Source organism: Felis catus, chromosome C1 (genome assembly GCF_018350175.1).
Source record: "Felis catus isolate Fca126 chromosome C1, F.catus_Fca126_mat1.0, whole genome shotgun sequence".
Taxonomy (NCBI): Eukaryota; Metazoa; Chordata; class Mammalia; order Carnivora; family Felidae; genus Felis; species Felis catus.
Genome location: NC_058375.1, coordinates 56,091,368 through 56,104,025, shown reverse-complemented (window position 1 = coordinate 56,104,025; position 12,658 = coordinate 56,091,368). Strand labels below are relative to the sequence as shown.

General features: G+C 44.1%; 1 protein-coding gene across 2 annotated transcripts in view; it reads left to right on the top strand.

The window, feature by feature from the left end:
* Window positions 1-12,658, top strand: part of GNG12 (G protein subunit gamma 12) — a 127,836-nt gene that overhangs the window by 43,875 nt on the left and 71,303 nt on the right. For both annotated transcript variants that reach the window (XM_045035996.1, XM_019837214.3), the window contains exon 2: window positions 5,947-5,999. The gene's annotated coding sequence lies outside the window, so the exon portion shown is untranslated. The remainder of the gene's footprint in view (window positions 1-5,946; window positions 6,000-12,658) is intronic.

Genomic DNA, 12,658 nt, shown 5'->3' with positions numbered 1-12,658 from the left:
GAGCCTTTCCTGGTGGCATTGGGCCAACATTCTCCCTTTTTATTCAGATAGCAACTGTGTGCGTAAAGGATTTTTACGCGTTAGAAAATTGAGGCTTACAGGTAAATGGTTCAAGGACTTGCATGTCATCAGTGGAGAAGCCAACATTCAGACCTCACCTTCTAACTCCAAAGCTTTCTCTGGGTTTACTATCAATAGCATTTGAACTGTGGCCATGGTCACATAATAACGTGTGTATGTGGAGTGTAACAGGCAAAAATAAGTGGTAGCATTACGATGGTGGGCATGTGGGCCCAGAGATGTTTGATGTCCTTTTAAAACTGTCATTGGGAAACATACACACACCACCACCACCACCACCACCACCACCACCACCACCACCACCACCAAAAAAGTGCCACTGCCCTTTCCATAGAAAAATAAGAAACAATATATTGAGTAAAATTTCATTTGTTTACTCTGGCTTTTTATGTATTCTCATAGAGGTTGGCAAAATAGGAATTACATGTCTATTTTTAAAATTTCTCACTAGCTTTGGCATAATCAGGATACTTTCCCCCCAGATTATCTACAAAGTAGGTGAGGACACATCCCACCAGCTCTTTAATTAAAAACAAAATTTCAAGTCTCTAACTCTCTGTGGATTAAGGACAGTGAGCAGGTGGGAGAATTTCTCCTGATGAACAGCCCAGACCAGCTCTTCCGGGCAGGAGCCCATCTCAAGGTGGAGATAATGGGGTGGCACCATTTGGTTAAAGTAGGCCAGTTCACCTGCTCAGGGTGTGCCCTTTCCTAGGACAAAAGCCCTTGCACGGTGAGGGAAAATGTCACCATTTTTGTTCCTACTGTCTTTCACCTTTCAGGCTCAAGACTTGTCCTGATTCTTTGATGCATTACAGCATTGCTTTATAAAGTCAGGAGTCCTGGAGCACCCGAGTGGCTCAGTCAGTTAAGTGTCTGACTTCGGCTCAGGTCATGATCTCGTGGTCTGTGAGTTCAAGCCTAACGATGGGCTCTGTGCTAATAGCTCAGATCCTGGAGCCCATTTCTGATTCTGTGTCCCTCTCTCTCTGTCCCTCTGTGTCTCCCTCTCTCTCTGCCCCAGCTTGTGCTCTGTCTCTCTCTCTCTCTCTCAAAAATAAACATTAAAAATTTTTTTTTAAATAAAAAAATAAAATCAGGAGCCCTGCAACATCTAGTAACACAAATTTCTATGATAGACTCAAGACACAGGGTGTATTTTGCCTCACCTTTGTGGAACATGTATCTTTTACACTTACACCTACAGTAAGGGCCTTGTATGTTTTGAAGGCCCTTTTATATCCATTTTGCCATTTGAGATAACATCATGTCAGAATTTGCAAGTGGAAATCAGAACGGATCTGACTAGGGAAAGGTGGAGATGTCTTGAGAGCTGGAAACATTCTCCGACATGTTTCTCAATATAGCCCATTCAGGGTCACTTCCTATTTTGTGGGTGGGGAAATGGAGGCACCTGTTAAGTGATTTGCTGGAAGTCATGGTAGTCAAGACAGCTAGAATCCAGGCCTATAAAACTAATGTTCCCCCCACCCCACCCCCTACAGTGCTATATTCTGTATTTTCTAGAGAATTAACATGAACTAGAAGCAGGTATGATCAGGATCCAGTGGCTGTTTTAAGATCTCCCAGGGCTATAATTTTGTATTTTATAATGACGGTAAATGTTATATAGTAATGGAGTCTAGCAAGTTATCACATGCATTTTAGACGATTCCTATCGAGTGGATCTTTTTACAGTGACACAAATACATACACCTGTGCTGTTCAGTACAGTAGCTACTACTTTGTCTACTTGATTACTTGAAATATGGCTTATGAGTCTTTAAATTCCCACATGTGCTAGCAGCTATTGTAGTGGACAGCAACAGTTCAAGACTTCTTGATGCTTTCTTGACATCTCCACTTGGGTAGCTCAAAGTTAACAAGGTCAATCAAATCAATTCTTTTTTTTTTTTTTTTCAAATTAGAACTCTTGATTTTCCTCACACAACCTGTTTCTCCCCTAAAGAAGACACCACTGACCCAGTTGCTTGAGCCAAAACCTAGGTGTCCTCTAGACCCGTTCCTCTCTCTCCTCTCCCACAACCACTTCAGCAGCAGGTCTTAATTGTTTTACTTCCAGAACCTATCCTGAATCCATTCACTTCTCTCCATCTCAACGGCTACCATCCTGTGCCCAAGGTACCATCATTTCTCACTTAAACAATTGAATGGCCTCATACTGGTCACCACTGATCCATCCATCCACTGTTGCCTCTTCCAGACTCCTCCATGCAGCTGCCAGAGAGACATTGTTAAATTCTTCAGTAGGTCGCATCACTCCATGCTTATATGGAAAAATTTGTAGAACTTGTCACTATTTGAAGTTATCTTACTTACTTCTTTGTGTACTTGTTTATTTTCTGTCTTCCATTACAGTGGGAGGGCCCCTATATCAGGAGCCTTGTTTACCTCATTTACTGCTATATCTCCAGCAGGTACAACCATGCCTGGCACATAATTTGCATTCAGTAAACTTCTCAATAACAATTAGATTAATGTTTATTGTAGAAGGAGATGAGGTAGGAAGAGTCAAAACACAATTGGTTGTTATAATTTGATTGTTAATAACTGAGATAATGTTGACGTCCATATACATGGGAAGTTGGTGGTTTCTTTTACATTCTGGATGCAGTGGGAAGAGGGGCTCTGATGGCTAATTGCGTTTATTGGTGAGTGGTAGGCTGGGCCACTGTCCTGATGCAATCTCTGACGTGAGCTACAAAGAGCTCTTTCTCTCCCTAGAAGTCTGTGTATGTCCCAGATCTTGAAACTCTTGTCTTTCCCACTGGTAGAGAAAGGGGAGAGTGTCCTCCTACAAGGTCACTTTTTATATTCATCCAAGGAGAGTTTAGATAGTGCTGGAAAGAAACTGAACAGTTCCATACTGTGGAACTGAAGGGTAAAGAATGACAAAGCCATGACTGGACAACAAAAGGAGATTTTCAACAGACTTTTATTTTAAAAATATTTGGAATATACTCACTGAGTTATTTGAAGCCAAGTAAATCCAAAAAAAAAATAGGGCTTTGTGTACTTTTTTAACTTGAATATTGCTTTTATTAAAAAAATTTTTGAGAGAGAGAGCAAACAAAAGTGGGGGGGGGGGCAGGGAGGGCAGAGAGAGAAGAAGAGAGAGAATCCAAGCAGACCCTCCACTGTCAGCTCACAGCCTGACATGTGGGGCTCGAGCTCATGAACCTCGAGATCATGACCTGAGCTGAAGTTGGATGCTTAACCAGCTGAGCCACCCACGCGCCCCGAATATTGCATCTTTTAAAGGAAAGGGTCTTTTCTGTCATTCCTTTATAATGGTCAGCCAAGGCTTTCAGAGGGCATGTTATTACTTAGATCCACGTGCAAAGTTAAGGGAAGCTGATGATCTTGTTGGAGGTATGATCGAGTTGGCCAAGCTCTGAGTTGTGTCTGTTCCCTCTCCTAGTGAACAAGCATAGGCTGGATTTAAAACATATCCCCTCAGCACTGGCTGGATTTAAAAGATGAAGTGAAAGCTTGCTGTGCTAAAGAACATATTTGGAGACTTTTTATCCCAGTGTGTTTTTATTCACACTCTGGCTCTTGCACTTACAAGCTGGATAACCTTAGGCTGCTGACTTCTATGCCTCAGTTTGCTCACCTGCTAAATGGAGTAATAAAAGGACCTACCCTGTATGGTTACTGAGTAGATTAGAGGAACATGCAAAGCACTTGGAACAGTGCCTGGCACATGACTCCATAAATACCAGCTTTTGTTATTATCCGTAGTAGTACATAATTCTCAACTGAATTGAATGAATACTACTGTTACTGCAGAGAGAGAAAGCTGTCCCTATGGCAGCCAAAGGAGTTCACAAAGGCTTCCCAGAGGAGATGACTTTGGAACTGATGCCTACAGGTAGGCTGATACGATAGGGAAAGGATGTGTTTGACAGAAAGAACAGAATCTGCAAAGGCACAGAGGGGTGAGTGTGTGGCACGTAGGGACCTGTAAATAGGTCTGTGTAGCTAAAAGACAAGATATCTGAGTGCCCGGGAAGAGGTCAGGCATGAGACCACTGCAGCTTTTGAGACTGGGCTAAGGAACTTGGATTTGCTCCTACAACCTAGAGGAAGCCACTGAAGGACTTTCAGCAGGTTCGGGGCTCAGCATCCCACAGTGGCCTCAGTCCAAGGCCTGCTGATTCTGAACAGTGTCCCTGACCAACCTCCTTTCCTACTAAATGGGCGTGGAGTTCACACGTGTGGATCTTATTTTTCTCACTAGGTGTGACTTCTTTGGGGACCACGGATTAATCAATTTAAAAGGATATGTTTTCTGAATTCCTTTCTACCTGATTCTTCTGGTCTTCCTCTCCACCCAGCTAGGACAGATATAGAGGTGCCTATCTTATAGACCCCTTTGAGAATCTGATGGAAGTGATAGACCCTTCCCTCAGAAAAATTGTGAAGACAATTTTCGAACGACCGACACCTACCCCCCCCAACCCCGACACCGTTAACCTCCTGCTGCATCCCGGTCAGACCCAGGCCTGCCTGTGGTGATTTTGCTCCTCCTCCATGTTGTTTTTATTTTAATTTGCTAGCACATCCCGTAGCTCCTCCATCTGCCGTCACTGCTATTATCTGACCATGTATCGTGACAGCAGCCTTGGATCACTTGGTGGTTATAACTAAAACTGAAAGTAATTATCTTATCTTGAGCCATTCACATTTAGGTGAGAGTCTAGTGGCTAAAGGACATGGGATCTGGAGGCAGACCTCTACATGGATTAGAATCCCAGCTCTGTCACCAACGTATAACCTTGAGTATGTTACTTAACCTCTCCCAAGTCTCAGTTTCCTTATTACAAAATGGGAATGATAATATGCTTATCTCATAAGGTTATTGTGAGTGTTAATTGAAGTCAGATGCCAAGAACAGTTCCTGGCACATAGTTAAGTGCTATATAAATATTTGCTATTATTACGTGATTATTTCCAGTAAAATGACATCACAAATGGGGTGATGATGGATTACTAAGAGGAGAAAAATAGATGAATAAAATCTCTTCATGCATTTGACTTGATTTACCAGTACCTGAAGGCCAAAAGTGGATTCCCTCTGTGTCTGATGTGGCTACTCGCCATCGTGGCTGTTGACTACTTGAAATGTGGCTAGTCTAGTTGTGACGTGCTGGGTCTTAAAGATTTAGTGTGACGAAAAGAATGTGAAATGTCTCATTAGTAATTTTTCTATTGGTTACATGGTAAAATGATAATATTCTGAATAAATTCAGTTACACATATTAAAATTTCATCCATTTCTTTTTGCCTGTTTAGTGTAACTACTAGAAAATAGAAAATTATATATATATAGCTCATGTTCTATTTCTGTTGAGCAGGACTGCCTTGGGCTCATCCTTATCAATAAAACAAAAATTTGTGCTTATTTGTGATCTATTGGGAAGCCTTGTACACTCTTCCCCATTGTCCTGGAGGTTGTGCTGGACTGTCCATTTTTTAATTGGTTCCTTGCAGGGAGCTGTGGCTTGGTCCTAGCAGAAGGGGTTGAGGGACCAAGGCAAGAGCAACAACCATAGAGGCTTCCGCTGACTTGAAGGGGTTTGGATGAAAACACTACCATTTATAGTTATACTGGCTTCAGACTTTCAGCGCTCCCTGAAGTAGAAGAGAGAAGGCTCTCTATTCAGGAAGTTGAAATATGTAGGCAAAAAACTCTCCCTATTCCATCAGGAGCCAGAAAAAGCTTTGCTAATCTTTAACTAAAAGAATAAATACTCAACATCATGGCGGTCACTTGGGACTGAAAGCACACCCTTTGCAAGTGTGATTTACTTATGGAATGTTTGCTTAATTCTATTTCAGATTCATTCTACCACTTTCAACCTGAAAACGGTGGGCCACGGGAAGTCTTTCTGGTGAGTTCTCTTTCATTTTTAAAACAATGTGACTCTTTGACATTATTTTTGAAATGATATTCACACTTCTAAGTTAGATACATCCCTACCAGGACTATGATTAGATGTCTATTTATTCACACTTTTTAAAATTTCCTCTCTGAAAGGATTTAAGATGTTTCCATGCCTTAAAAAAAAGCAGATCAATCCACATTCCTTTGCTAAGAACATGGTCAGGGAAAAGATCTATGATTATATGCCAAATACTGTTAAATTTTCTTTCTTTCTTTTTTTTTTGGTAATGAAACTATTTCCAGGCCCTTGTTGATGGTCTGCTTGTTTCAAGCAGTATCCAAAACAACAAAGTGTTATTTCAGCCAAGGAATTCAGACAGTCCCTTGCAGTGTGTTGTAATGAAAATTGGCTTACAGCTACAACGTATTAGCTTTCTTACTGCTGGAGGTTTCTTCTCCTCTCTTTGAACCTAAATGTGATTGTTGTGAGAGAATAGTTATGCATTGGTAGAAAACTGACTTTAGAGTTAGGCAAATAATATACTTTTTAAGTGAAAAATCTTCTGGGGCTTCATGTGGCCTGACTCCCTAATACTGTGGTGATATTCTTATTTGCAGTGCGTAGCAGTTAGCTTTTGCTGCGTAAGAAACCACTCCAAAATATACTGCCAGAAATTCGAGCCGAAATTTCCCGACTCCAAATAACAATCATTTCCTTATCCTGCAATGTTGTGGGTTGGCAGTTTGGGCTGGGCTTTGCTGTGTGATTCTTCTGGTTTCCAGTGGGACCACTCCTGTCTGAAGTCAGCTACAGGTCCACGATGGTTAAGGCATGGGTCTCACCATCCTCCAGGCTACCCTGAGCATGTTCGCATGGGGTTGATCAGGGTTGACCGAGACAAAGTGGGAACGTCTTGAGGTTGAGGCTCAGCTGTGGCACAGCGTTGTTTCCATCACATTCTGTCGGCCAAAGTGAGCTGTATGGCTGGCCTGGAATCACGAGGCTCCAGAGTCTACCCCTTAGTACAGGAGCTACAGAACTGTACTGCAGGCAGCATGGATAAAGAGAGGGGAAGGATTGTGGCCATTTTTATAGTCCTGCCATACAGGGCTTCTGAGTCACAGGGAAAGAGAAGGGCATGGAGTGAGGACTCCGATCCATGCCTATCCCATAGCCTGCCATCCTCTGTCCCCATTCTGCTTGACAGGCCCTGGCACTGCCAGCTGGCATCTCAGTTCAGCAGGTTTCGAGGTGTTCTTGCCAGTGTCGGACTGCCCACTCTCTGACCTTCCCTCCACTCTACACTGCCGCACTGGTCATCCTTTGGCTCATCTTTCAGGCTGTCCCTGCTTTGCTCAGTAACTGTCAGTGCCCCAGGTCACCCACAGCACCAGCCTCGACTCCTCTCTCTGGCTTCTCCATATCCATCACCTGGCTACATCCTTTCCTGCTCGCCTCTCACTATTTCCTTTATTCCAGCCATGCTGGTCCCATTACCATTTCTCTGGAGGATACTTCATGCTGCTCACCCCTTCTCCACTTGGAAACCCTTCCCATTCTGAAGGTCCCACTGGAATATTCCCTTCTCCACAATATGGCCTCCCCGCCTATTCCTGCCATCTGGGATCTGCCCTGCCCTGAACTATTTCAAAGCCAAACCCTGTGCTCTGTGGTTCACTCCCTTCACCTTGGCTAGTCTTCCTTCTTCCATTGCTTTGTCAGTGATGTCTTTGAACCTAGACATGATTGCCGTGAGATAACTGTTATACAGTGGTAGAAAACGGACTTTAGAGAGCAGACGGCTACCTATACTTTCCTTGCACCACAGAGGTGTATACTGAGAGTATAGCAGGTACTTAGTCCTAGCATAGCAGGTATACCTTAGTATAGGTACTTAGTATATAGCAGGAGGCAGCATGGACACTACAGTTGGTTGTCTGTCAGCAGCTCATCAGGATCACATGAGACACCTGTTGAAACACAAGCACACGGTCCCTTCTCCTGCGCCCTCCCCATTCATTAGGTCTGGGGTAGACTCCCAGAATCTTAAAGTGCTCAGATGATTTGCATGCGATTGCTGTGTGCAAGTTGGCAACCACTTGTTATGGAAAGAATAAGAAATTTATATGAGACCTGGGTCTGTGCCCTGACTCTTCTGCTGCTGGCTGTGGGACCTTATGAACTCAACCTCGTTGAGCTTCAGTTTCTCCCTCTGTAAAATGGGAATGATGTTTAACTTGAGGCCTGCCAGAAGATCTAAAAGGAGGATGTATGTGCAAGTGTTTTATAAACCATAAAAAATAATTAAAGTGCATTAACTGGTTATGGATCTGAGGCTAGCCAAGGTTAAGAAAGGGGAAGTTACCTTCGTGGTAGGGGTGGTCGTGGTAGTGATGGAGGAATAGGCAGTGAGTAGTTGCGTGGTAGCCATGGGAGGATACATAATAACAGCAGCAATAAGTCATATTAGTGTGTACTGGGGTTTTCTTTTCTTTTTTTTTTTTTTTTTTTTTTTTTTTTTTGAGTGCTGTGTGAGCCAGGCACTGCTAACTGCTTTACATGGAATTATTTGAGATTTACGAGAAGAGCCCCCTGTTCAGTTGCATCTGTACCATCATTAGGGCCTATTCCACAATTAGTGAATGAGCCCTTTGGGTTTTTTGTCCTCTTCAAAATACCCGGTTAAAATGTGCTCATCCCTGAAAGAAGAAATACTTGATTAAACTGCTGTCAACCATGGACAGCCTGTCAGTGTCACGTAACAGGTCCTGTAGAAGTGTGAACTGCTTTGATTGGATGAGAGGAGATGGGAAAGGTAGAGCAACCATTAGTGGGAGGCACAGGAAAGGGCCAGAGGGCGCCCAGCTGCCCAAGGAAGGGTGGAGTGGTGGGAGGTCTGCACGAGGGCCGGAAGAGGGGGAGGAGGACCAAGTCATCTGCTGACAGTTTGGCGCAGGGCTCTTCCTGGTCCAAGGCCACCACCTTCTCAGCCTGCTCACCTAGAGCTTCCCCAAACAGCTACCACGACAGGCAGCATTTGTAAAACTGTCTTCCATTCACCATCCAATTTGTTTTACAAATAATAAATATTTTTATTATTATTATTATTATTGTTTTGTTTGCAAGTAACAGAAATCCAACTGAAACTAGTTTCTTTTTTTTTTAATTTTTTTTAATGTTTATTTATTTTTGAGACAGAGAGAGACAGAGAGCATGAACGGAGGAGAGAGAGGGAGACACAGAATCCGAAGGAGGCTCCAGGCTCTGAGCTGTCAGCACAGAGCCTGACGTGGGTCTCGAACTCACGAGCTGTGAGATCATGACCTGAGCCGAAGTCAGACACTTAACTGACTAAGCTACCCAGGAGCCCCACTAGTTTCTTGACTTACGTGATTAAGATGTCTGTATTGGAATGGGCTTCTGGTATAGCTGTGTCCAGGGGTTCAAAAGGTATCATTAGGCCATTATCTTTCACTCTCTCCATTTTTTGGCTCTGCTCAACTCTGTCAACTTCATTCACAGGCAAGCTCTTCCCTCACCATGTGCCAGAGGTGGCCATCAATGTTACATTTCCATCATCCTCACAGCTATAGATCTCAGTGAAAAGGGGTTGCTTCTTTTGCCATTTTTCTAGCAGTAGGACCAAGGAGGGATCTTAACGGGCCCAGTTTGGATTCTTTGCCTGAATCAACTTGGTTAGAAGCACACAGAAGACAGTAGCAGTATCTATTTGGGCAAGGTTTGTTTCTGTGGCCCTTGAGAGAGGGTGAATCCCATTTCATGGAATGCAATCCCTATGAAAAAAGGAAGAATTTTGTTACCAGTAGAAGGAAGGAAGGGAGTGCCAAGCAGATAAAATTTTTAGGTACCAGAGTCCACTGATTTAGAAATTCTTAATGGGGGCGCAGGGAGGGGTGTCCACTAAACTGGAAAGGTTTAAAATTAGATTCAGCTTCAGTTTCATCGGCTATCTATTCCAGGTTTGGTATCATGATCAAGACTAGTAACAGCATATGGAGAGGTCAAGGATGGGTGATCCCACTGTGGGGTCGGGTAGGCAGCTTTGGGCCTGAGGATCTCCTACCGCATCCCCAGAATCTATAGGAGTGATTATTAACCTGGACACAGTAAATAGGCTTCAGTAGACCTGTAACCCATTGAATGAAAAAAATGAATGAGCTTCTATAATAATTTGCAAAATTGTGTGTATGCACTTTTTTACTGGAAAAAGGGAGTATGCTTCCATTGTTTTCTCTTAGGATTCCATGGCCCCTACCGTTTAAGAGCCATTGCTTCACACGTACTTAAATTGTTTTATATTTGGCTAGCTTAATCTTATGCATCCATTTCTTGTCTTGGCTCAGCTAATAAAGTTTAGTGTCCCTGATAAACATAGTTCCCTATGGAACAGACACAGTGATGTCAGTGGCTGAGTATGTTGCATTAAATTGCGTGTTGAGGTTTTTAGGCATATATGTAAACTTTTTACAACCATAGCTGCCATTTACCTAAATGCTTACTCTGGTGCCAGGTTCTGTGCTACGTGCTTTATGTGCATTATCTGAACTAGTTATTTATACACATGACTATAATTCTGCAAACCTCAGGTCTATAGTAACACGTACAAGAACCAGCTCCTTCTCTCTGCCACTGTGAGAATACAGAATATAAACTCCATCTTTTCTGTCTTCCCTGTATCTGCTGCTGTGGGTCCACCTCTCTCTACCTTTCTCCCCACAGATGATAGAATCATAGAATCCCAGAGTTGGAAGAGGCCACTAAGATCATGCAATTCCGTGGTTACAAGCTCTGCTCTTTGGTTATCTAGCTTAGGGACTCCCAAGAGGGAAGGGTGGGCAGGACCCATGTTCCTGCCCTACTTCAGTCACCACTGTCTGCTGAAAACCACTCATCTGCAAGGATAAAAAAGGTTCAGGATTAGATGTCAGACTTGAGGTTGAGTCCAGGCTACTACTTTGCTTACCAACCTGTGTGACCCTAGGAAAGTCACCCAACCTCTCTGAACCACAGGTTCCTTAGTGGTCAAAGGGGATAATAACACTTGCCTCTTGGAGTTGTTAGGGGGACTGAATGAGGTAATACCTGTAAAGTCCTTGGTCTCGTGCCTGGCACATAGTCTGTGCTTAGCAAAGGTTAGCTGTAATTAGACATTTCACACGTGGCATCCGAGACCTGATTAAGACGTGGCTATATTGTCTGTTTATTCAGTGAGGTGTGTCTTTTCTCCATTTTACTTTAAAAACTTAAGCCTATGACTTCTCTGGTTTTTCTTTGCCAATAAAAAGTCCTATAGCCCCTGTAAGTAACACACACACATACCACACATGCACATTTGCTTTGGAAATTGGAAATGCTCAATGTATGGTCAATCAGCAGTCAGTATTCACTCAAGAGAAGACCCACCCCTCCCCCGCCATCTTGCCAGTATGGGTCTCCCCAGCTGCCCACCGCTTCAGGCTTCCCCAGGTGAAGTAGGGAGAGAGGGAGGAAGAGAGGAAGATTCTTTTTTTTTTTTTTTTTTTTTTTAACATTTATTTATTTTTGAGACAGAGAGAGACAGAGCATGAACAGGGGAGGGGCAGAGAGAGAGGGAGACACAGAATCGGAAACAGGCTCCAGGCTCCGAGCCATCAGCCCAGAGCCTGACGCGGGGCTCGAACTCCCGGACCGCGAGATCGTGACCTGGCTGAAGTCGGACGCTTAACCGACTGCGCCACCCAGGCGCCCCGGAAGATTCTTACCCGACTGCCATTGTCACGCCTGGCGCTGGGTCCTCTGAGCCTGGCTGATGGATAAATGGACTCTTTCTCTCCTGGCTGCTTCCGTGGCTTTCTCAAGGCCCCCCTGCTGGAACTTTCCAGCACTCAGGCAGTATGTCTCCTTCTGCTGGCTGTGACCATCAGCCAGCAACTTCTCGTTTCCATTCACGTTCTGTCTTTGGGGTCCTCTCACCGTCAGGCTGAATGAAGGCCGTTGGGTAGAACCTGTTTTAAGGAGACCGAAGCTGGCATTCCTGGAGCCCAGAGTTCATACTCCTTCAACCCCCCAGAGGTAGGGGGTGAGCAGTCACTTTCCCTGACACAGCCTTCCATTCTCCCACCTTAGGCCTCCTTAGTAACCCCCTCATATTTTGGTTCCTCAGGCAGAAGTCACATACCAGTCCCCAAACTCTAGGAGACCCATATCAAGCCTTCCAGACATTGCCTTTGAAACCCTTTTCTCTAGGCTTGAAATGAAAGGCCAGCTCCCTCCACCCAAGCCATCTTGGGGAGGGTGGGAATCAGAGAATTTCCAAGGAATCTGCCTCACAAAATCCTCATCCCTTTCCACTGCCCTGAACCTGTTTATATATCCTCCTTATGGATCTTTGAGCCAGCTAAGTCAGCTTCCTAGAAATTTCCACATAATGGTCTGGCCCCTTGCTTTGGAATTTCCCATCTGTTGAATCTTGATGCTGGAGTGGAAACTTCCACTTTAGCATCTTGTAAGATTAACTGTTAACCCCTGGCTACTGCAAGGAACTCCTCTTCAGTGCCCCTAAAAGCGACTCTCCGTCCTGTTCTTGAAACTTGAGCGAGCATGGGGAGCCCCCCACCTCCTCCTCTTCTCCCAAATGTCTTCTTCCAATTTTCAGATAACGTGAA